Here is a 25,071-nt window from a genome sequence, read left to right as displayed (position 1 = left end):
TGCTCAGCGTATTCACCTCTTGGTGTCCCTGTACGATTTTTACTCCCGCTCACACTTCGTTCCAGTACTAAATTCCTGATTCGTTGATGCCTCAAAATGTGTCCTACCAACCGATCAAAGGAACACAAACTCTGAAAGGTTATTTGAGGTAAATGACTGTATCTATCTATCTTGTCCGTGACTGTATTTATCTGTCACAGCATTAATTTTCGAAGTCTCATTAAAGTGTTTTGGACCCTTTTTTAGGTACAGCACCATCGCGACTCAAACCATTATTAACGAGACGCCGTCTGCCATCATCCCGCTAATGACTAACGTTTAAAGTCAGCCACTCCGATTTTGGAGTAAAACTTTAATTCATTTCGTTATCGCTATCAGAACGTCCCGTCTTTCCCTATAATATTGCTCCTCACATCAGTTCCACTAGCAGACATTTTTAATGCTTAACTCTGAAACGGATCAGAAATATTACGCTTAGCACAACCCCACGTGCTACGCTAGCACGCCTCCCGAGTCGATCCCATTTCCCACACTGTATTCCTCCTGAACTAACAGCATATCGATGCTGAGGTGCTGCTCCAATACAGGTGCAGAACCTCTGCAATGCTGTTAGTGTTCAGGCGCGAATACCGTATGGGCTGATGCACGAATGAGAGTGTAGACCGAAGAAGGCGGCGTGCTAGGGCGGTCCATGCCGTTCTGCAAAGCCAGTGTCTCGTGGTGGCGTAGTGGTTAGCGCATTTGCCTATTCGGCAGGAGACCTGAGTTCGAATCCCGGACTTGGTGCAGGTTTTCATTCGTCTCCTCTGTCTGCACATACGTAATCATCACATTCAATATACGCCTCCGTTCCCCCGCCCCCTCTCTATCCCTACAACACTACGTGTGAATTTTTCATTGATGGAAACAGCGCTGGAAGTCTTCCTCTGGGAGCTCTTTGATGACGCGTGCCGTTTTTCCTTTCATTGCTTCACTACACTGAAATATCGTCCCTATTAATGCAGATTTGACCTTCGGGGATAGATCGAAGTCACATCGTGCTATGCCAGGCGAATAAGGACGCTAGAAACCTCTGCATAGGCAGGGCAGTATGATGAGCCAGTGCGTTGTCTTCATGCAGAGCATGTTGTTCCACAGTAGGAGTCGTCTTTTTTTAAATTATTTTCTGACGGAGTTGAGTAAGAAACTCAAGGTAGTAATGTTGTTTAATAGACCTTCATCAACCTAGTGAAGATATTACATGATTTGCTCATTCGTGCTTTTCCCACCCTTCCAATGCATGGACTTAAAAAAACCACGATTTGTCACATGTTATTCTTTCAAAGAAATTAGGATCGTATTCAGTGATACTCAAAGTGTCAATACAAAATTTTTCAACGGCTTCTTTTCGTACGGTCGCCAGAATTTTCGGTACCATTTTCGCACGCACTTTTCTCACATTAAACTGGTTATGCCAAAATTCCTACAGTTTCAGCAGTCCATCGAATACTCAACCGACGGTCAAATCGAATCAGAGTGCCTACTTTTTCGACATTTCCACCAGTTTTTGAAGTTGAAGGTCGTCCCGGACGTGAGTCATCTTTGCAACGTCTTCTCGGCCATCTTGGGAAACACTTGAGCGCTGAGCAACTCGCGTGCGTGATAAACAGTCTTCGCCATACACTTCTTTTAGTAAAAGATCGGTTTGAGTAGCAGGTTTTCGAAGTTTCATGTGAAACCTCACAATTCGTTGTCCTATTATTACGCTTATCTTTCTCCGGTAAAACAAACAGCAGGGATGCCACATTATACTGACAAGGCTTCACAGCTGTTGCTCGTTCATCTTTGGTGCATGTGCATTGCTCTGTGACGCCATCAGTCCCGTTACATTATATTCACAGCTCGTACTCCGTGAGGCACTATACGGCTCATGGCGGAGGGTACCGTGTACACTGCCTGTAATTCCCTTTCCGCTCTCACTTGCAAATGGGCAGAGCGAGAAACGACTGCCCATTTGCTCCCGTACGAGCCCTGATTTTCCTCAGCTTGCGTTCGTAGTCCTTACATGATATGTAGTTTGGCGGCAGTAGAATCATTGTGCAATATGTCCTAAGAGCCGGTTCTATAATAGTGTCCAAAGCCATCCTCAACGGCGTGTGTACGTGTAGTGATTGTCAGTGTCCTGTTCGCCCCGGTGTCGTCCCCCTAAGACGTGAATTAAATTAGCCCTGCCACTGCCAACCTGGAACCGCGAATAGCATCGGGATTCCTTCTCCAAGTTGTGTTAATACTCTCCTCTAATTTAATAGAGTTCGGTACTTGGAGTCTAATAGCACGGAAAGTAGAACGACTGGGCACAATAAAATATTTATTGCAAACACGACACTCAAAGAGAACTATACAAATTGAAGAAGTATAGACACGGAACGTTAACTCCTAATCATTAACCTACGAGATTGGCAAAATATCTGTGACTTGAAGACGCAACGCCGTTTATTCGACGGAAACACTAAGTGACTGATAAGGATTGGCATCGAAGTTAAGAAATCCTGCGCACAGAGTTGCACTGACACTAAAGAGCTCTGCGATCGAACCAATGGAACTGTTACGGAACTGTTAAGGATTCCCGTGTGCCGAGCTGTTGTGCGTGTATCGCAGGATGCAGTGCTGTGACGGGCAGTTCTGGGGCGTCCACGTGCTCTCTACTGCCGGCCGTCGTGCAGACGAAGCGCGTCCCTCAGCTGAAGATTCTGACCGCACAGGGGGCGCGAAACAGCGGCCGCAGACTCCCAGGGTCGCAGCTGCTTCCGTGCAGTGCCGGACGCGAATCGAGAATTCCGTTTGCTCGCAAGCCGGGAGCAGAGACTTGGCTGAAGTGTGCAGTTTGTAATGCGTCAGTCTCCACACAGAAGCACAGATCCGTTCGTATTTCTGTTTCCGGAGAGAGATACGAATGACGCCGTTGCTAGAAGCGGTATAAGCACTTTGGAATCTAATGGCACGTCTGTCCAATGACGGCTTTTGCCAGCAATGTCTCAAAACCAGAATATCCTTTCTTTCATGAGTGCTAGTTCTGCAAGGTTCGCAGGAGAGCTTCTGTAAAGAAACTTTCCTGGCAGATTAAAACTGTGTGCCCGACCGAGACTCGAACTCGAGACCTTTGCCTTTCGCGGGCAAGTGCTCTACCATCTGAGCTACCGAAGCACAACTCACGCCCGGTCCTCACAGCTTTACATCTGCCAGTATCTCGTCTCCTACCTTCCAAACTTTACAGGTTCTCCTGCGAACCTTGCAGAAATACCACTCCTGAAAGAAAGGCTACTGCGGAGACATGGCTTAGCCACAGCCTGGGGGATGTTTCCAGAATGAGATTTTCACTCTGCAGCGGAGTGTGCGCTGAAATGAAACTTTCCTGGCAGATTAAAACTGTGCGAGGTTGCACTTGCCCGCGACAGGCAAAGGTATCGAGTTCGAGTCTTGGTCCGGCACGCAGTTTTAATCTGCCAGGAAGTTTCAGTGTCTCAAAACGCTGACCAGCTGAGTGTCTCCCACAGACACCCTCCAGAGGGTCCCCCTCCCTCCTCCCCCCCCCCTCACCGCCCCGCCCCCCCGCCGCGAAGACTCCAGTTTAGAGCTACCTCGCCTCCTTACGGTGAACTCTCCTTGTGGCCAATGATTAGAAACTGAATACCTGTGAGTCTAGGACTCACGAAGCTACCAGCCGAGCGCCTTCATTCAGCTCAAACTCTTCTAGTACAAATTCTTACCTCTCCTCCGGCTGCAGTTCAGCCAACCAGATACATTTCTGTGTCTTTTGTGAGGAATACCCTTCGGCGTTTGGCTTGAGAACTTCCGCGATAGCCCGCATCTGCCACAGGCATTCCTCGTACATCCGTCCGTACTAAAAGGACTGGTGGCTGCGCTTGTTAAGATGTTACCTCTACGATCTTAAACTTTCGCCTCGCCCCTGATTCCACGCGTATCTTAGCAATAACACGGCCACCGCGACAAGCCTCTCTCCACCTCTTTCTTGACGGGCGGGTTAAGGTATGTAACCCTGAGGCTTTCCCAGTATCGCCCATTAAATTGTTAATAATTCGATAATCCCACCTAAAAGAAATGCGAACCCATACTAATTAAATGAAATAGGAATTATCAGCTATTGTAAAGAGGGTTGTCCAGAAACGAAGTTCCGATCTGTCGCGAAATGGAAACCACTGGGAAAAACCGGTAAAGCTTTGCACAGATGTGTTGGACAGTGTCTCTACGAGTAGTATGCCCGTCCATCGTGTCGCGTCGCTCTTTTCAGTTTTGAGTGAACAGTGAGCACGTAAAGATGGGTAGAGAACAGCGTCTCCCGCCAAGTATGAGGGTCTGGTTAGTCGCCTGTGCCATGCAGCCCACATAACACAACTGTCGAGCAGTTCCTTCTTCAAGACAATTCTCTCCTGCTCCCTGCAGGGGCAATGCAGACGCTCCTGCAGCGTTTCCGATGAGAAGTGCGTGATCACTCACAATACAGTCCGTAATTGGCTCCCCCTGAGTCTCATCTCTGCTCACAAGAACCGCTGGCTATGAAGACAGAATTTTTCCACACACAACGAGCTGTAGACCAGTGCAGATAACTGGCCGGAAGCACAGGCGGCTGCTTTCTTTGACGACAATATTGGAAAGTGGATACAATGAGCCGTGTGTCGGCTCTCAACATATATCGCGCTAAGTGATGACTAACTGAAGACCTCAGCTGCCGGCAGGTGTTGTTGTTATACCTCCATGTGGACAGCTGAAAATGTGTGCTCCGACCGGGACTCGAACCCGGGATCTCCTGCTTACATGGCAGACGCTCTATCCATCTGAGCCACCGAGGACACAGATAGCGCGACTGCAGGGACTTATCCCTTGCACGCTTCCCGTGAGTCTCACATTCCCAACTGTCCACAGTTCTACATATGTATTGTACCTTATAGACATTTGCCCACTCACTCATTACTCGCGCACGCTTTGGCGATTCCCGTATGAGTTTGGGCAACCTGTGCACATTCGCACAGACGACGGTCAATGGCTGGGTAGCCTTTAACTATATACGAGGTGCGGCTAGAAAAAAACCGGACTGATGCTGGAAAAAACATTTATTTACATCTATTTACAATTTCATGTTATCTCCTTCAATGTACTCTCCTCCTCGGTCTCTACACCGCTCCATACGAATTTTCCACTGTTCATAGCAATGCTGCAGATCATTTTCGGTAAGTCCATACATTACTTCCGTCGCTTTTTCTTTTACTGCTTCAACAGTCTCAAATCTAGTTCCTTTCAAAGCTGACTTGACTTTAGGGAAAAGAAAAAAGTCACAGGGGGCCAAATCAGGTGAGTAGGGTGGATGATCTAAGATGGGAATGTTGTGTTTTGCCAAAAACGTCTTCACTGACAACGCACTGTGAGCTGGGGCATTGTCTTGGTGAAGGATCCATGACTTTTTTCTCCACAAATCGTTCCGTTTTCTCCGTACTCGCTCACGTAGGGTAGCCAGGACGCTAATGTAGTAATGCTGATTCACTGTTTGTCCCTCTGGTACCCAATCAATGTGCACAATCCCTTTGATGTCAAAAAAAAAAAAAAAAAAAAAAAACAATCATCATTGCCTTGAATTTCGATTTTGACATTCGTGCTTTTATTTGTCGTGGAGAACCAGGAGTTTTCCAGTGCATCGATTGGCGTTTAGTTTCGGGATCGTAAGTAAAAAACCACGATTCATCGCAAGTAATAACATTTTGTAAGAAGGTGGGATCACTTTCAATGTTTTCCAGGATGTCAGAACATTCTTCGGCGTTCCTTCTGTTCAATTGTGAGACACTTTGGAACCATTTTTGAACACACTTTGTTCATGTTGAAACTTTCATGAATCTGCCTAACACTTTCCTTGTCAACTCCTGTTAACTCAGACACTGCTCTGATTGTTAAACGGCGATCTTGTCGAACAAGTTTACCGATTTTTTCAATGTTTGCATCAGTTTTTGCTGACAATGGTCTGCCAGTGCGAGTGTCATCACTGGTGTCTTCGCGGCCATCTTTAAATCGTTTAAACCACTCAAAAACTTGTGTTCGCGATAAACAATCATCGCCGTACACTTGTTGTAACATTACAAACGTTTCACTTGCGGATTTTCCTAGTTTGAAACAAAATTTGATGTTAACACGCTGTTCTTTCTGTACACTCAACATTTTCCGACGTACAGACAAAACGTCAACTACTTAAAACAGACGCCACGGGCAGACTGAGTGCAGGAGGCAGATGAAACTCGAGCAGTAGGCAGAGCGAGAGTCACGTGACAGGCCACGCGACTTTCAGCCTTATTGCATTCGTTTTATTGTTTCACCAGTACTAGTTCGGTTTTTTTCTAGCCACACCTCGTATGTGAAGACAGTAACTTTTCTCGAAAGAACAGAATACTGTTCAGATGGATAGACCGTCTGCCATGTAAGCAGGAGATCCCGGGTTCGAGTCCCGGTCGGGGCACACATTTTCAGCTGTCCACATCGAGGTATAACAACAAGACCTGTCGGCAGCTGAGGTTTTCAGTTAGTCATCACTTTTTCCACGGGAAAGCTGCACGGTCATCAACAGTAAATGTTCTTTCGAGAACAAGTTACTGTCTTCGTATATATATACACTCCTGGAAATGGAAAAAAGAACACATTGACACCGGTGTGTCAGACCCACCATACTTGCTCCGGACACTGCGAGAGGGCTGTACAAGCAATGATCACACGCACGGCACAGCGGACACACCAGGACCCGCGGTGTTGGCCGTCGAATGGCGCTAGCTGCGCAGCATTTGTGCACCGCCGCCGTCAGTGTCAGCCAGTTTGCCGTGGCATACGGAGCTCCATCGCAGTCTTTAACACTGGTAGCATGCCGCGACAGCGTGGACGTGAACCGTATGTGCAGTTGACGGACTTTGAGCGAGGGCGTATAGTGGGCATGCGGGAGGCCGGGTGGACGTACCGCCGAATTGCTCAACACGTGGGGCGTGAGGTCTCCACAGTACATCGATGTTATCGCCAGTGGTCGGCGGAAGGTGCACGTGCCCGTCGACCTGGGACCGGACCGCAGCGACGCACGGATGCACGCCAAGACCGTAGGATCCTACGCAGTGCCGTAGGGGACCGCACCGCCACTTCCCAGCAAATTAGGGACACTGTTGCTCCTGGGGTATCGGCGAGGACCATTCGCAACCGTCTCCATGAAGCTGGGCTACGGTCCCGCACACCGTTAGGCCGTCTTCCGCTCACGCCCCAACATCGTGCAGCCCGCCTCCAGTGGTGTCGCGACAGGCGTGAATGGAGGGACGAATGGAGACGTGTCGTCTTCAGCGATGAGAGTCGCTTCTGCCTTGGTGCCAATGATGGTCGTATGCGTGTTTGGCGCCGTGCAGGTGAGCGCCACAATCAGGACTGCATACGACCGAGGCACACAGGGCCAACACCCGGCATCATGGTGTGGGGAGCGATCTCTTACACTGGCCGTACACCACTGGTGATCGTCGAGGGGACACTGAATAGTGCACGGTACATCCAAACCGTCATCGAACCCATCGTTCTACCATTCCTAGACCGGCAAGGGAACTTGCTGCTCCAACAGGACAATGCACGTCCGCATGTATCCCGTGCCACCCAACGTGCTCTAGAAGGTGTAAGTCAATTACCCTGGCCAGCAAGATCTCCGGATCTGTCCCCCATTGAGCATGTTTGGGACTGGATGAAGCGTTGTCTCACGCGGTCTGCACCTCCAGCACGAACGCTGGTCCAACTGAGGCGCCAGGTGGAAATGGCATGGCAAGCCGTTCCACAGGACTACATCCAGCATCTCTACGATCGTCTCCATGGGAGAATAGCAGCCTGCATTGCTGCGAAAGGTGGATATACACTGTACTAGTGCCGACATTGTGCATGCTCTGTTGCCTGTGTCTATGTGCCTGTGGTTGTGTCAGTGTGATCATGTGATGTATCTGACCCCAGGAATGTGTCAATAAAGTTTCCCCTTCCTGGGACAATGAATTCACGGTGTTCTTATTTCAATTTCCAGGAGTATATATATATATATATATATATATATATATATATATATATATATATATATATATCGCGCTGTTAATATTGTTCTGAGTCCTCCCATTCCGTCGTTAATTGATTCTTTCATATTTATCGTTATGCTGCGTACGATTCTGTTGAGATTCCCCTCTTGTGGCTTGACTGGTCTTATCGAGTCGTTGCTTCCTGTTAGCCTTGTGTAAGGGAATAAGATCTTTGGGGGGGGATGGCCGTTTGGTTGTCTAGCGGTGACGAGTCGGTCGGTCGGTTTTTAAAATCGGGAATTAGAGAATGTCGTACGATGAGACCGCGGCGTGGCGTGGCGGTGGAGAGTTGGCTGTTGCTCCGAGAAGCCGCGTGGTCTATCCTGGCGGTGCGAGACGAGTGGGACGAGTTGACGGGACAAGGCTGTAAGCTCTTGCTGTGAGCACCCGGGGGCCTCGGCTGTGGTTCCGAGTCACTACCTGGTGGGAGCGGCGACGGACGTCTTTAAATTGGCCGTCTGGAGGCGCGAATGATGGACTAGTAACTCACCTAACCTGAGGAGTGGTATTTCGCCGTCGTGGGTGCAGAGAAGACGAGGGCTCCGGTTACAGAGCGCGTGGCTGCGTGACTGTGCCCAGTTGGGTACGCTGGCGACGTGGACACGCTCGGGTGGGAGGGACCTTTGCATCGGAGGTCACCTGCTGTTTCTCTAATAAACTGCAAGTTAAGTTGGCTAAAGGTTTAGATGTTAATTGAATTTTGGTTTGTGCAACCAGCGTCTTTTCTGCCTTGTGGCCTCCTGCGTTCGGGTTTCCTGTCCGGTGTAATTATAGACAGTGATCTTTTGACTTCTTATTAGTACTGCCCGGGAGGAAGCGTATTTTTGGGCAGGGATTATGGTTCCTGATTTGATTCCTCCTCCTCCCCTGGCCTCGCGTGAGGTCGATGTGATTGCTGAATGTGAGGCGTTGTGGGTCTGTTAGTCCGCTTCTAGCCTGAGCATCCTTCGGGAGACAATTGTGGCCGCCCTTAAACCCGGTGGGTTAATTATTTCTATCCCAGGACATTTTGGTGGCAGGACATGGTATTAAAGTTGTTAGTTATTGTAAAATGTTAAATGGTTGTATCTTACTCTGTTTCTGGCCACTGTTTAAAATGGTAAAGTTTGCCTTTCACTTTTTTTTTCAAATTACGTGGCTTTAAAATTGTTAGCTATCGTAAAAAGTGAATGTATCTTTACTTTGACTGTTTTAATGTACTTGGCATTCATTGAAAATGCTAGTTCTGCCTCCCTGTTAGCGAGCCCTTATAATTTAACATCTTGTTGTGGCAAAATTTAAAAGAAGTGGCTCCCTACATGTTTGGTAGCAAAATTCTATGCAATTGGTGTTTTTGTTTCATTACTTCGAGAGTTTTAATTTTGTTATTAAATGCTTTATCAAAGTCTGTTTCAAGTAAAATGGTTTGGCTATTAACGGTAAAGTTTTTAATTTCATTACTTGGAAAATTTTGATTTGTTATCAAATGTTTTATCAAAGCCAGTTTTACGTAAAATGGCTTGGCCGTTAACTGTAAATTGTTTTGAAAAGGCACTCATGCCTGCTAACTTTTGGATCTGTTCCTCGTCAAGTGGTAAAGAAATTACTTTTAATGGTTAAAGTAATCAATAAAGAAATTGTAAAGTGCAGCTTCACAGTAACCAATTAATTTTGTCCCCGTTTCCCAACTGGGGGTTTTCCTTGATTAATCGTAAACCCGTCTCATACAATACTACGACAAAACTCGGAGCGGCGACTATGAAGAGAAGTTGGTGGAACAGGTACCTAACTTGCAAATAAAAGGTTTCTCGTTTTCACTGTGGTTTCCATTTCGGGACCGATCGGAACTTACTTTCTGAACAACCCTCGTATATGGTGGCAAAGTCCTGGCACCTCGCAAGCGTTTGTTTTCTCTTCATGGATTCCTATTTGAGTTCACACAGAAGATCTGTATTACTCATGTGTTGATCGAATCTGCCGGAAATAAATCTAGCAGGCTGCCTCTGAACTGCTTCAAACTCTTCGTTCAATGCGACCTGGTGGAACTTCCAAACACTGGAGAAGTACTCAAGAATGGGTCGCGCAAGTATTCTGTGCTGCATTCTCCTTTATATATGAGCTACACTTTCCTAGAATTGTCCCAATCGATCGAATTCGACTGTTCCTCTTCCCTACAACGTTTAAAGAAATTGCTTTCCCCGAAAGTCGATAATATTTTTTTTCTTTTGTGCATTACCTTGTCATAGTACGTATCATTTATTTAAACTATTCTTTATTTGTTAATACGTTACATTGTTTCTCCATTCATTTTTCTACTGTTTTATGTTTTATATTCTACGGATATGAATGTTCTGGTTTTATATGCTTTGTAAATCTTTGGTTAGGCTAGGAGAAGTACTGTATCGGAGGGAGGGAGGGAGGGAGGGAGGGAGGGAGGGAGGGAGGGAGGGAGGGAGGGAGGGAGACAGCGAACATCGATAGATAGCGTGCGAGTTGTGGTGGTATCGTGGCCGGTTCGCGGGTGGAGAAACGTTGAAACGTTCGGCGTGAAAGACAGTGACACGCGGAGGAACAATTAACTGCAGTGCGTCTGCTGTGTTTACAGGAGATCATGCATTATTAAGTGAACAATAAAACCTGAAAAGTATACCGAGTGTTTACGGTGACGATTTTACATACTGTGTGAACTTGTGACAATTAGCCGTGAACCAGACACCATTGTCGTGTGGAGACACTAACTGTTAGAATTGCGTCAAAGTGAAACAAACCAAAATGTTAAGTAAGATAACAGTGCTGTGATTTGATCAAGAAACATTTATTATATCATCCAACTGTCTTAAAGACGAAGACTGATGTTTAACGGACTGTTATAGTGATAAACAGATGTGACTTTTCCGGTGGCAACACGGTGAAAGAACTGTGCGAAGTACTGGCATTAACCGGCTATATATCGTAAATACTAAAGACATTGCATAATTCCGACATACCCGCAACGCGTGATTAATAAACTTTTAATGATAAAACGTCGCGCGCGTAACGACAACGCACAAACTGGAACTATTATTATCGCTCCAGTGCTGCCAGCTGATTCGACTACAACGGAGACGTGGACCACTGCCGTAAATGGAATATTAATGAAACAGGAGGATCCATCAGTATCTTATTACGCTCTCTCTCATTTCAAATTTGAAGACAATTGCAGTTAAATTATCTATTTTAAAATACTGTCACAATATCAAGGTTCAATTTTGTTTAGTTCCAGTATATATTCTTCCCATTATTTCGTCTTGTTGACAGTGTTGAAAGGCCGCCAAATTAACGTTCAATTATTAATTTTCTTTCAAAATTCTTCTCAGACATTTTGCTGCTCATCATAATTTTATTTTAATGTTTGCACATTCTGACAAAGACTATGCCATTTTTTTCTTTTTTTTTTTAGCCATGACTAACAGGGGTAGTCGGATTTCTTGTATAGGTCATGTTTTATCATTTGAAAGGTTTTTTTTTTTTTTTTAGAAGTAGAGAACGAGTTTCTTTACAAACCGACCTTACATCCTTGTCCCATTTCAAGTCGCTTTCCAAGACCATCTCCTCCGCTCCTCTGCTATCTTACGGATTCGTCATGCTCACTTAGGGATTTGGCAAGATCAGTGGTACAGACTTGGAAAAAGCCCGGCATCTCGTCATCCCCCCCCCCCCCTTCTATGGATGAGTCAAGATTCCCTGTGTTATAAGGATTAAAATACGGGGTCATCAGAGCCTCCTCATCATGAGAGAAACCCGTAAAAAGGTAAAAAGAGAAAAAATGGAGGACTAGGCTGCTCAAACTATACAGGGTATTACAAAAAGGTACGGCCAAACTTTCAGGAAACATTCCTCACACACAAAGAAAGAAAATATGTTATGTGGACATGTGACCGGAACGCTTACTTTCCGTGTTAGAGCCCATTTTGTTACTTCTCTTCAAATCACATTAATCATGGAATGGAAACACACAGCAACAGAACGTGCCAGCGTGACTTCAAACACTTTGTTACAGGAAATGTTCAAAATGTCCTCCGTTAGCGAGGATACATGCATACACCCTCCGTCGCATGGAATCCCTGATGTGCTGATGCAACCCTGGATAATGGCGTATAGTATCACAGCCGTCCACAATACGGGCACGAAGAGTCTCTACATTTGGTACCGGGGTTGCGTAGACAAGAGCTTTCAAATGCCCCCATAAATGAAAGTCAAGAGGGTTGAGGTCAGGAGAGCGTGGAGGCCATGGAATTGGTCCGCCTCTAGCAATCCGTCGGTCACCGAATCCGTTGTTGAGAAGCGTACGAACACTTCGACTGAAATGTGCAGGAGCTCCATTGTGCATGAACCACATGTTGTGTCGTACTTGTAGGCACATGTTTTAACAGCACAGGTAGAGTATCCCGTATGAAATCATGATAACGTGCTCCATTGAGCGTAGGTGGAAGAACATGGGGTCCAATCGAGACATCACTAAGAATGCCTGCCCAAACGTTCACAGAAAATTGTGTTGATGACGTGATTGCACAATTGCGTGCGGATTCTCGTCAGCCCACACATGTTGATTGTGAAAATTTACAATTTGATCACGTTGGAATGAAGCCTCATCCGTAAAGAGAACATTTGCACTGAAATGAGGATTGACACATTGTTGGATGAACCATTCGCAGAAGTGTACCCGTGGAGACCAATCAGCTGCTGACAGTGCCTGCACACGCTGTACGTGGTACGGAAACAACTGGTTCTCCTGTAGCACTCTCCATACAGTGAGGTGGTCAACGTTACCTTGTACATCAGCCACTTCTCTGACGCTGACTTTAGGGTTATCGTCAACTGCACGAAGAATTGCCTCGTCCATTGCAGGTGTCCTCGTCGTTCTAGGTCTTCCCCAGTCGCGAGTCATAGGCTGGAATGTTCCGTGCTCCCTAAGACGCCGATCAATTGCTTCGAACGTCTTCCTGTCGGGACACCTTCGTTCTGGAAATCTGTCTCGATACAAACGTACCGCGCCACGGCTATTGCCCCGTGCTAATCCATACATCAACTGGGCATCTGCCAACTCCGCATTTGTAAACATTGCACTGACTGCAAAACCACGTTCGTGATGAACACTAACCTGTTGATGCTACGTACTGATGTGCTTGATGCTAGTACTGTAGAGCAATGAGTCGCATGTCAACACAAGCACCGAAGTCAACATTACCTTCCTTCAATTGGGTCAACTGGTGGTGAATCGAGGAAGTACAGTACATACTGACGAAACTAAAATGAGCTCCAACATGTAAATTAAGCGTTTCCGGACACATGTCCACGTAACATCTTTTCTTTATTTGTGTGTGAGGAATGTTTCCTGAAAGTTTGGCCATACCTTTTTGTAACACCCTGTATATCAGTTCATGACATCCAGTCTTACAAGTTTACTCTCTCTCTGATGGACACACGTCCAGATCATCCGCTCTCAAAACTCCGCCATCTCTCTCCCCACATCCACCACTGCTGGCGGCTCACCTCCAACTGCGCAACGCTACGCGCTGTTCACATCCAACAGCCCAACACTACACAAGCGAATATCCCAACAATGCAAACCACCCACAGACTGCACACAGCGCAGTCAGTGATTTTCATACAGAGCGCTTCGTGACGTTACCAACATAAAAACCTAAACGGCCTACTTACAGTAACAGCTCGTTGTAATGACTGTAGAAGTATTCGCCTTCAATATACGCTGTCCGGTCAAAAGTTCACGGACGCCTATTAGTGCACATTCACGTGCGTTCTACGAGGGTAAGCCCAAAAATAAGGTATATTTTTTTAGAAGTAGAGAACTCTGTTTGTGTGGCAGTTGGTCACACTGTTATGAAGAGTGCTTCACGCGCTTTGTGTAAACATGCGCACGCCGCGCTGAAGCGCGCAGTCTTGGCTTGGCAGCTGTTGAGAATGGAGCTCCCGTTGGATGTTACCGCCAAGTGCGAACTGCGCGCCGTTATTCGGTTTTTCAACGCAAAGGGCACTGCGTCGATTGAAATCCATCGCCAATCGACGGAAGTGTATGGTAAGTCGTGGATGGACGTCAAAAATGTTCGCAAGTGGTGTAGAGAGTTTGCAGCTGGTCGGACCGAAATTCACGACGAACAAAGGAGTGGGGGAGACCGTCAATTTCTGAGGAGACAGTGTTTAAGGTTGAGCAAAGCATGCGTGAAGATCGGCGGATCACTCTGGATGATCTCTGCACGTTGGTTCCTGAGGTTTCCCGAAGCAACGCTCACAGAATTTTAACGGAAACATTGACTACCGGAAGGTGTGCGCAAGATGGGTGCTACACATGCTGACTGAGGACCACATGCGGCAACTCGTTGATGCTTCCCGCGCATTTCTTCATCGCCTTGCAGCCGAACAGGACAACTTTCTGGACTCAATTGTCACGGGCGACGAAACATGGGCATACCACTTTACACCTGAGACCAAGCAACAATCACGCCAGTGGCGGCATCCTTCTTCGCCAAAGGCGCGGAAATTCAAACACAGCCTGCCGGTAAAGTCATGACAACCGATTTTTGGGATCCGAAAGGGGTACTATTGGTCGCTTTATGCCCATTTGGACCACAATTAACGCTGACAGGTACCCGCCATACAGGGAGGCCGTCCTGTCTCCCCCTCCCCCCTCAACCACGATTAACGCTGGAGGTGGACGAGTATTATACGTTAGAGTGAAATCAGCGTTCCCTCAGGAAATGCAACACCTTAGTAGTGGCTGTCACGTCATCCGCAGTCATCCGCAAGCAACCGAGGTAGTGAGGCGGGCAAGCTGAGAGCGTCTCGTAGAGCGGCCAGCAGGGCGCAGTCAACAGGGACGTGCGCTACCGTCGTCAGTGGAGAAGGATCCTCCCGACACAGAACGAACTCGTGGGAGAGTCTAGAGCGGCCGGTGCGCAGGCGGTACAGCGCAACAGCATCTTTACGAGAGGCCTGGAAACATGTACGCCACACCTTAGTGGAACCTTTAATCGCCCTCAGCTTGTTTTGGATCGTAGCAGCCTGCCATTCCAATCCCCAGATCCTCAAAATATTGCGTCCAAGTTGTAATGGGAAGTCGGTTCTCGGTATCCCAACGTCAAGTTGATGTCCTGCATTAGCTAGACGGTCGGCGAGTTCATTTCCTGGAATTCCTATGTGGCTCCGTATCGAGATAAGGGTCACCATCTTTCCAAATCTGTTTCCCAGTAAACTAAGGCATTTATTAAAATACTTATCAACCACTATTGTGACCTATCTTTTTATAAGAAATTGTTTGGAAAAACTATGCACGGTTTATAGAAAAGACTGTGCGTAATATACCAGTTCTACATACAGTCATATGCTGACGGCAGCAGGAAGTTAACCAGCTATCTTGGAGCAATCCAAGTTCGCTAAAAAGCTACGATGCCCTCGAACCATCTGGCAATTTCAAAGTGTGAGCGTTCAAAATATCTACAGGCGTTGCTCTCCTTCAAACGGAGGACACGAATTACTACTTTTTCTCTATCAGTAGGCGTCAGCATTTTTCTTGCTCCTTTACCGCCATGCTAGTGTACTGTGGCGGCGGGGTTCAGTACCAGGACTGCAGACATGTACAAGCGGAGACAAAGAAGAAATTAACTACGTACCTATTTATTATAGATGATACTTTCTTTTGGCTACCTGGACGAGTTTTGCTAAGGTGATCACATATATCTGTGCACATTTATTGCTGAAGGAGGAGAGAAAAATCAACTTTCAACTTAGTTATTTGCCTTTGCTTAACACCATCTCTGAGTACTTGTTCGATTTACATTCGTATCCTTGCAATCAGCAAAAACTGGACGCATGATGTATGCAGTGAGATGTGTAAGTTTATACTACCACCGTGTAAAACGGGTCTTGAGGATGCAGCTGTTTTGCCCGTGTCTGCTTGCAAACTGTTTTGTTTTTGGAGTCCGCCTTGAGGAAAACACAATTTCATTTTTGCTTCTATTTCCCAGACGTGTTTCGCTGAAGTTCCAGCATCATCAGTGGGCTTTTATTTTCTATCAAACAAAAAAAAAATGCTCTTTACTACTCGTCCACGTATCACTGAGTTTCTAAAATTGCACTTTCAAATTTTAAGAACAGATATTTTTTGTATTTATTTAGTCACCCCATGCTGTGATTTCTATTTTTGATGTTTTTTATTGTACCTGTTTTCTGTCACAGTTTGTCATATGCAATCATATAGAAGTGAATGAAGAATAGTCATATACTTCGAAATTTTAGGACTGAGCGTTATAGTTAGATCTAACGAACCCCTGCCCACAACATACTGAACTGTCAGCCATCTTGCTTTCATAGCTTAGTGACACTGAAAGGTACGTAGTGCAGTTTTTCACACTGAAGACATTGGGAGAACTAGAAAAGTGAAACATATTTTAGCTGCCCCCTCGCCTCCCGCCAACACACACACACACACACACACACACACACACACACACACACACACAAAACCAGCATTCTTGATGAAGCACTCGACAAGGAAGAACGGATATGCCAAATCCATATGAAGAAACTCATTGCGTATTACATACTGTATAGCAATCAAACTGCGAACATGTCGGTGGCTACTTTTCACCTGTTGTTTGCATAGGTCCCTTCTTTTCAGTGGGATTAATATTGAGTGAGTTGGCGGGCAAATCTTGGTGCAGCACTCTCTCTGAATGTTCGTCAGTCCATCGACGTATCCTCGCACCCATCTGAGCACGGCTGCTGGCACCTTGGAAGATTTTTTAAAATTATTGTTTTGCTTTCGACACGCGCACATACACTGGACGGTTAAAACCGTGGTTGCATTTAGAGGCAATTTTTCAATATTTTTTGGTCAGTTATACGAGGTAATTTTTTATTTTTTTTGTAATAACGGAGTAAAAAACCGAATTATCAATTAGGCGTGGCAGCAGTGCTAAAATTTTTCGTTTTTAAATTAACCTTTTTTTTAAAAAAAAGGAGTAATTTACATTCGTAAGATTTGCGTCAGTTTGAAATTTGCGCTGTTTAGAAGGTGGCCATAACCGATCAGCGTTATTCTAATAATAACGCTGTCAGAAACGAACAACAAATACCTGGCGCAAGGGTTAGTACAGCACTGTTGAGACAATGATGTCTTTGTTGTCGCGTGTCGTCGCTGTAAGTACGCAGTATCTGGCCCCCACCTGATCTGTGCTGCGGTTCCTAGCTCTCGCTGCCAGACATCCGTTGCATCGCAGAGTAGCACCAATTCTAGCCTGGAAATGTTTTTATGGAGTGACGTAGCAATGAAATACAGAGCATCAGTTCCTTTAAAAGATTAAAGGTCAGTCTACCGTTTTTAAGAAATAATAGAAGAGGAAGGAAATTATGGCAACAGTAATAAGTTAAAAATTTAAAAACTTATTCATAGCACCCAATAAAGTAGGAAAGTAGCTGGTCTGTTGCTCGTGTGCTACGTAATATGCCTTTGTCTGCCTCGTAAACGGAGAAGTTAAGACCAGAATCAGAGTTCTTCGACCTCAGTGTTAAACCTTTAGCACGGACACTTCGTCATTTCCAAATGGTGGTATCAACCCCGACAATAACAGGATTTTTGAGCAGAGTTTCAAAAAATTAGAATCAATACGAGTGATTTTATGTAGTATTCTTTTCGCTTTTCGAAAAAAGCAGCGAACATTGGACGGAGTAACTCTTCTTTCATTTGCCTATCGAGTTTAATATTGTGATTGTATGTATGTTGAAACTGAGAGAATGAAAATTTTTCAATCTTTGTTCAATTTCTACGTTTATTACACGAAATGAATGGAATGAAAAAAACCGATAACCGGTTATTTCAGAAACCGGTTATTCTAAGAAGTTTTAAAAGGTCAGCCTAAAATGGCCTGAAAAAAAAACGATATAACCGAGAACCGGTTGTTTGAGCGATAACCGACTTACTAGCACTGCAGAACTTGCACTCCTGAAAGAAAGGATATTGCGGAGACATGGCTTAGCCACAGCCTGGGGGATGTTTCCAGAATGGGATTTTCACTCTGCAGCGGAGTGTGCGCTGATATGAAACTTCCTGGCAGATTAAAACTGTGTGCCCGACCGAGACTCGAACTCGGGACCCATTCTGGAAACATCCCCCAGGCTGTGGCTAAGCCATGTCTCCGCAATATCCTTTCTTTCAGGAGTGCTAGTTCTGCAAGGTTCGCGGGAGAGCTTCTGCAAAGTTTGGAAGGTAGGAGACGAGGTACTGGCAGAAGTAAAGCTGTGAGTACCGGGCGTGAGTCGTGCTTCGGTAGCTCAGTTGGTAGAGCACTTGCCCGCGAAAGGCAAAGGTCCCGAGTTCGAGTCTCGGTCGGACACACAGTTTTAATCTGCCAGGAAGTTTCAGTCACACAGACTCCGACTTGTCTTGTCTCGGCATGCAGGCGATTTTCGTGTCGGTTATGACGTCGGGAAATACGGACAACACAACACCTAGTAGCCGAGCGGATAAAATCTCCGACACCGCCGGGAATCGAACCCGGTTTAGCAGCGCGTCGCGCTGATCCCACAGCTACCGAGTCGCACACTGGAAGACAGAGCAGCAGTGTCATCCTGAAGATGTGTATCCTGACACGAAAAGACAGCTGGAAAGTTTCGCCCCCACACTGGACTACGCCGTCCACACGTTGAGTTAAAGGCCTCACTGGCCATGTGGAGCACTCGACGACTTGCACCATCATATGAAAAACAGAAATCGCTACTTGTTTCGGTTACGCTGTGGTTCTTCTTCATTCTACGTGCGGCAGCAGCGATGTGTATCGATATTCGCACCATGTACCACCTTTGATGTTGTGCATGTAGTTTCCGGCTAGGGGGTGTGTGGGCAGTCGGTAGGTTGCAAAGGGACCAGGGAAGAATGGTTCAAATGGCTCTGAGCACTATGGGACTCAACTGCTGTGGTCATCGGTCCCCTAGAACTTAGAACTACTTAAACCTAACTAACCTAAGGACATCACACACAGCCATGCCCGAGGCAGGATTCGAACCTGCGACCGTAGCAGTCGCACGGTTCCGGACTGCGCACCTAGAACCGCGACCAGGGAAGACATCTCCGTGCGGTGCAGTCGGCTGGGTTCGCTGTCGGAGCGTGTGTGGAGCTGTCCGATCGCTACGAGCTTCGTGGTTCACCGACCCAGGGCGTCAAAGTCGAGTGGTGTTTTAAGTACCCAAGCCACGTCCATTCATGTTGTGCGGTTCCTTTCCATGATACACTCCAAGACAAAAGAGAAACTAACTACGAACCAGAAAGGAATTAACCGAATGGGACGGCGATGGGTTCGTGTGATGTACATGTACAGACAAACAAATGATTACGGTTTCGTAAGAACTGCATGATTTATTCAAAAGAAAGACATCCACAAACTGAGCAAGTCAGTAACGTCTTGGTCGACCTCTGGCCCTTAAGTAAGCACTTTTTCGGCTTGGCATTTATTGATAGAGTTGCTGAATTTTCTCCTCAAGAATATCGTGCAAAATGCTGTCCCTTTGGTGCGTTACAGCGTCAAAATCCCCAGATAGTTGCAGTGCCCTGCCCACAATGCTCCGAACGTTCTCAACTGGTGAGACATCCGGCGACTTTGCTGGCCCAGCACGAAGGAAAGTAGTAGAAACTCTCTCGCCGTGTGCGGACGGAAATGATCTTCCGGAAATGCAAGCCCAGGATGGCTTGCCACGAGGGGCAACAAAACGGGGAGTATACTATTTTCGACGTCCCACTGCGCTGTTAGGTTGCCACGGACGACAACGAAAGGAGTCCACCTTTGGAAGAGCGCGGCATCCCAGACCACCACTCCCGGTTGTCGGGCCATACGGTGGGCAACAACCGGGTTAGTATCCCACTGCTGTTCAGACATGTATTCCCAGCTCATCGTGATTCAGTTCGAAGCGGGTCACTGAAAACAATTATACTACAGTCAATGAGATAACAGGTCGAAGACGTGTCTGGAGACGCCCAGGAAAGTGGTGGAATACCAACTTCACAGTCGGTCGACATATCTTTCGGAGCCTTTTGGGCAGGGCCCACCAACCGTCTCGCGATTTTTGACAATATAACTATCCAATTGGTCATATTTTGCCACAATATCCCTCAGGAGTACATCCAACAACTCTATCAATCAATGCGAAACCGAATAGGTTGCTTTGATAAGGGCCACAAGTAGACCAACGCCTTTGGGGCTTGCCGAATTTGTGAAGGTCTTGAATAGGCAACGGCCTTGCCGCAGTGGATACACCGGTTCCCGTCAGATCACCGAAGTTAAGCGCTGTCGGGCGTGGCCGGCACTTGGATGGGTGACACTCCGGGCCGCCATGGGCCGTTGCCAATTTCTGGGATGCACTCAGCCTCGTGATGCCAATTCAGGAGCTACTCGACCGATTAGTAGCGGCTCCGGTCAAAGAAAACCATCATAACGAATGGAAGAGCGGTGTGTCCACATTCTCACTGAGGATGACACGGCGGTCGGATGGTCCCGATGGGCCACTTGTGGCCTGAAGGCGGAGTGCTTTTCTCTTGAATAAATCGTTCAAATTTCTATATGTACATTACATCTACCAATTTCCGTTGCATTCTGACAATTCCTTCCTTTTTCGTTTGTTTTTGTTTTGTCTCTGAGTGTATATGGCCACGAGAGACACACCATTTGTCGCACACACATTGGGAAGCCCGTATCTGTCTCAAAATGTAGGCCGGCAGGAATTTCTTCATGACATCAAACAGTTTAAAGTCAGATGGTGCGGGGTCAGGACTGTATGGTGTCCCCCCCCCCTCTCCCATCCAAATTTGGTGATTTTCTCACGAACAGGAGCAGCATCATGGGGGGGCGAGAAGTGTCATGAAAAAATATGACAGCCTCAGCAATAATATTATGGCGTTTGGCACGTAGGGCGGCACGACGCAGCTTAATCAAAGGTTAAATGCTGGTTGCAGCATCCACAGTGGTCCCGTGTTCAGCAAAGTCCACCAATAACACATCATGTATATGCCGTGAGACTATCACAAGATCTTTCATAGCACACTTAGCCACTCTTAATTTTTTTCGTACTGGAGAACACCATAGAGGCCTGCTTAGCTTCGGGCGTGTGGTGGTACCCCCATGACTCATCACCAGCCATGGCTCCTTTCACGATGTGGTGCCCTTTTGCGGCGTAACGCGGTAAGTGATACGAGCTGTTTATCTTTCGCTGGCCCTTGTGGTTGTCTTTCAGGTTGTTGGACCTCCCAGCGGGTACTAACTTCACGAAATTTGAGTGCATCATGAACAGTATAGTACACCTCGCCATTGCAAATGCTGAACTGCTGCGATAAGGTTAGTTGCAAACGCCGGTTGTTCAGAATTGCTGCCTCAGTGGCTCCAACATTCTCCGAGGTTGCAGTTGCTACCTGCCGCCTAGAGTGAGGCCCTATTGGAAGAATTCACACCGCTTAGGGACATTCCTATGACCCCTACTGTAGTCCCAGTATATGCCACGCGTGGCCCAATGAATTTCGTTCCATTTATGCCCTTTGGCCCACAAATATCTAACTACACTTCGCTGCTCTTCACAAGTTTCGTAGTTCATGCTTCTCTCGCTCGAGAGAAAATAGGGTCTGTAGCGGAAGCTTCAAACTGGTATGTCGCGAAATTTCAATGTTCCAGCTGCAGTATCACGAGAGAAGAAAATATTGTGAGTTACTTTCTGATTCTCCCTCGTACGAATGAGCCAAGATACGTGTTCGCTTGTTTTCAACACTCTTCCGCAGAGTGAAGTTTCTGACAAATCGGGTTATGGCACTTGCCGTGTTCTCGTTAGTTTCACTCTTTGGGAAGGTGGCTGGTGGTGCGAGGAGAGGCGGCGGTGCGTCAAAGCGCAGCGATGCCCGCCCACGCCGCCCCCACTTTGAACGCGGGGGAGGTGGGCGCGCTGTGGATTAGCGCCGGCCGGCGGAAGAGAGGCCATTAACGCCGCGGCAGGTTAGAGGCGTCCCGACGCCGCCGGAGCAATCGACGCCGGCGCCGACGCCGATGGGGCGTCCGTCTCTGCGCTAAACGGCGCCAGGATTACCCTCCTACGCCCCTACCACTGCACTCAAAAAGGGGGGGGGAGACAGGGAATCTGTGCGATGAAAAGCTCCCTTAATGCGGGAGGCATCGTCAGAGGCGGAGCTAGAGGCGACACCGACACGGAAAGTCTCCCACGCGAAACAGAACACCTGCGAACGGGATTCCAGGAGGGCAGAGAGGTTAGCCTCGAATTCCAGGCCCGAGGAGCCCTATGGTGCACAATTAGGGCGTGGCGTACACAGAGAGAAGATTGATGGCATAGAGGAGGAGGTCAGACACTGACAAGAAGAAAAACAGCAACACCAAGGAGAAGTTGTCCGACACGATCGGTGTGTTTCGACATGTGATGTATGATGGCTATTGATATTTAGCACTAGTCGTGTTACGCCACTATCAGGGTGGAAATCAGCTTTGCTTGAACACACGCTGTAATGGTCCTGAGCCTTAGGTGATTTTTTTTTTTTTTTTTACATTGGACATGGCGAGTTGATGTTACCTTTCAGACGACAAAGACGCCATTATAAACATCCCAATTCTACATCTACATCCATACTCCGGAAGCCACCTGACGGTGTGTGGCGGAGGGTACTTTGAGTACCTCGATCGGTTCTCCCTTCTATTCCAGTCTCGTATTCTTCGTGGAAAGAAGGATTGTCGGTATGCTTCTGTGTGGGCTCTAATCTCTCTGATTTTATCCTCATGGTCTCTTCGCGAGATATACGTAGGAGGGAGCAATATACTGCTTGACTCCTCGGTGAAGGTATGTTCTCGAAACTTCAACAAAAACCCGTACCGAGCTACCGAGCGTCTCTCCGTAACGCTTTCGCGATTACTAAATGATCCCGTAACGAAGCGCGCTGCTCTCCGTTGGATCTTCTCTATCTCTTCTATCAACCCTATCTGGTACGGATCCCACACTGCTGAGCAGTATTCAAGCAGTGGGCGAACAAGCGTACTGTAACTTACTTCCTTTGTTTTCGGATTGCACTTCCTTAGAATTCTTCCAATGAATCTGTCTGGCATCTGCTTTACGGACGATCAACTTCATATGATCATTCCATTTTAAATCGCTCCTAATGCGTACTCCCAGATAATTTATGGAATTAACTGCTTCCAGTTGCTGACCTGCTATTTTGTAGCTAAATGATAAGGGATCTTTCTTTCTATGTATTCGCAGCACATTGCACTTGTCTACATTGAGGTTCAATTGCCATTCCCTGCACCATGCGTCAATTCGCTGCAGATCCTCCTGAATTTCAGTACAATTTTCCATTTTTACAACCTCTCGATACACCACAGCATCATCTGCAAAAAGCCTCAGTGAACTTACGATGTCATCCACAAGGTCATTTATGTATAGTGTGAATAGCAACGGTCCTACGACACTCCCTTGCGGCACACCTGAAATCACTCTTACTTCAGAAGACTTCTCTCCATTGAGAATGACATGCTGCGTTATCTAGGAACTCTTCAATCCAATCACACAATTGGTCTGATAGTCCATATGCTCTTATTTTTTTCATTAAACGACTGTGGGGAACTGTATCGAACGCCTTCCGGAAGTGAAGAAACACGGCATCTACCTGTGAACCCGTGTCTATGGCCCTCTGAGTCTCGTGGACGAATAGCGCGAGCTGGGTTTCACACGACCGTCTTTTTCGTAACGCATGCTGATTCCTACAGAGTAGATTTCTAGTCTCCAGAAAAGTCATTATACTCGAAGAATTAGTGTGAACGGGGCCGTGTAAGAAGACCGGGCCCGGCATACCACGTAGGACGAGGGAAGACGATTGAGTTTGGTGTACGGCTGTGGCGCGGCCTACTGCATCTGCAGCACCAGTCGGAGCAGCAGTTGGCACCACATTGACTCAACTGTCACAAATCGATTGCTCCGAGGACAGCTCCAAGCCAGACAGCCTGTAGCTTGCTTTCCACTGGCCTCAAACCACCGCCATTTGCGGCTTGAGTGGTGTCAAGCGAGGGCTCATTGGAAGCCAGGGTGGAGGGAGGTGGTGTCTCCTGACGAAAGCTGGTTCTGCCTTGGTGCCAGTGATGATCGTGTGTTGGTTACGAGGAAACCAGTTAAGGGCCTACTAGCAACTTGTCTGCGTGCCTGGAACAATGGTCTGGGGTGCGATTTCGTATGACACCGGGAGTACTGTCGTCGTTATTCCCACGCTCCGTGACTGCAAATATGTACGTCAGTCTGGTGATTCGATCTCTTGTGCTGCCATTCGTAACAGCATACTTGGGGGTGGTTTTCCAAAAGGATAACACGCGCCCACATACCGCTGATGTAACCCAACATGCTCTACAGAGTGTCGACATGTTTTCTTGGCCTGGTCGATCACCAGATCTGGTCCCAGTTGAGCACATATTGGATGTCATTGGGCGAAAACTCCAGCGTCATCGAACCAGCATTAAGCACTTAACTGTTGACCGACCGAGTGCAACAGGCATGGAAGTCCATCCCACAAACTGACATCCGACACCCGTACAACACAATGGATGCATATTTGCATTTTCGCATCCAACATTCTGGCGGTTGCACCTGCTATTACTATATCAGCATTTCATATTTGCAATGGGTTATTTCGCGATTACATTCACCTGTGATCTTTCAATGTTAATCAGTTAAATATGTCACCTAGACAAATGTATTGTTCAAATTTCATTATTGTAAATTAATTACTTTTTGATGTTGCGATTTTTTCTGTCAGTGTATTTTCACGAAATTTCCACCACCATCTTTGTTCTTCGAATGACAAAATATCTCGTTGGCTCCTAGCTACATAAGGAGAAAATACTTTCGTAATAAAATAAGGGAACATGCTGTTTGGGAACAGAACGGTAGATGAATAGTCTGC

At 46.9% G+C, this 25,071-nt stretch overlaps 1 protein-coding gene and 1 pseudogene across 1 annotated transcript in view; one reads left to right on the top strand and one right to left on the bottom strand.

The window, feature by feature from the left end:
- LOC126215316 (AF4/FMR2 family member lilli-like) overlaps window positions 1–25,071 on the bottom strand; it is a 686,763-nt gene that overhangs the window by 484,235 nt on the left and 177,457 nt on the right. The window lies entirely within an intron of this gene.
- On the top strand, window positions 20,368–20,485 carry LOC126215408 (5S ribosomal RNA; annotated as a pseudogene).

The sequence above is a fragment of the Schistocerca nitens genome, chromosome 12, assembly GCF_023898315.1.
Source record: "Schistocerca nitens isolate TAMUIC-IGC-003100 chromosome 12, iqSchNite1.1, whole genome shotgun sequence".
Lineage (NCBI taxonomy): Eukaryota > Metazoa > Arthropoda > Insecta > Orthoptera > Acrididae > Schistocerca > Schistocerca nitens.
Note: the sequence above shows the minus strand (reverse complement) of the source record. Positions and strands in the feature narration are given on the sequence as shown.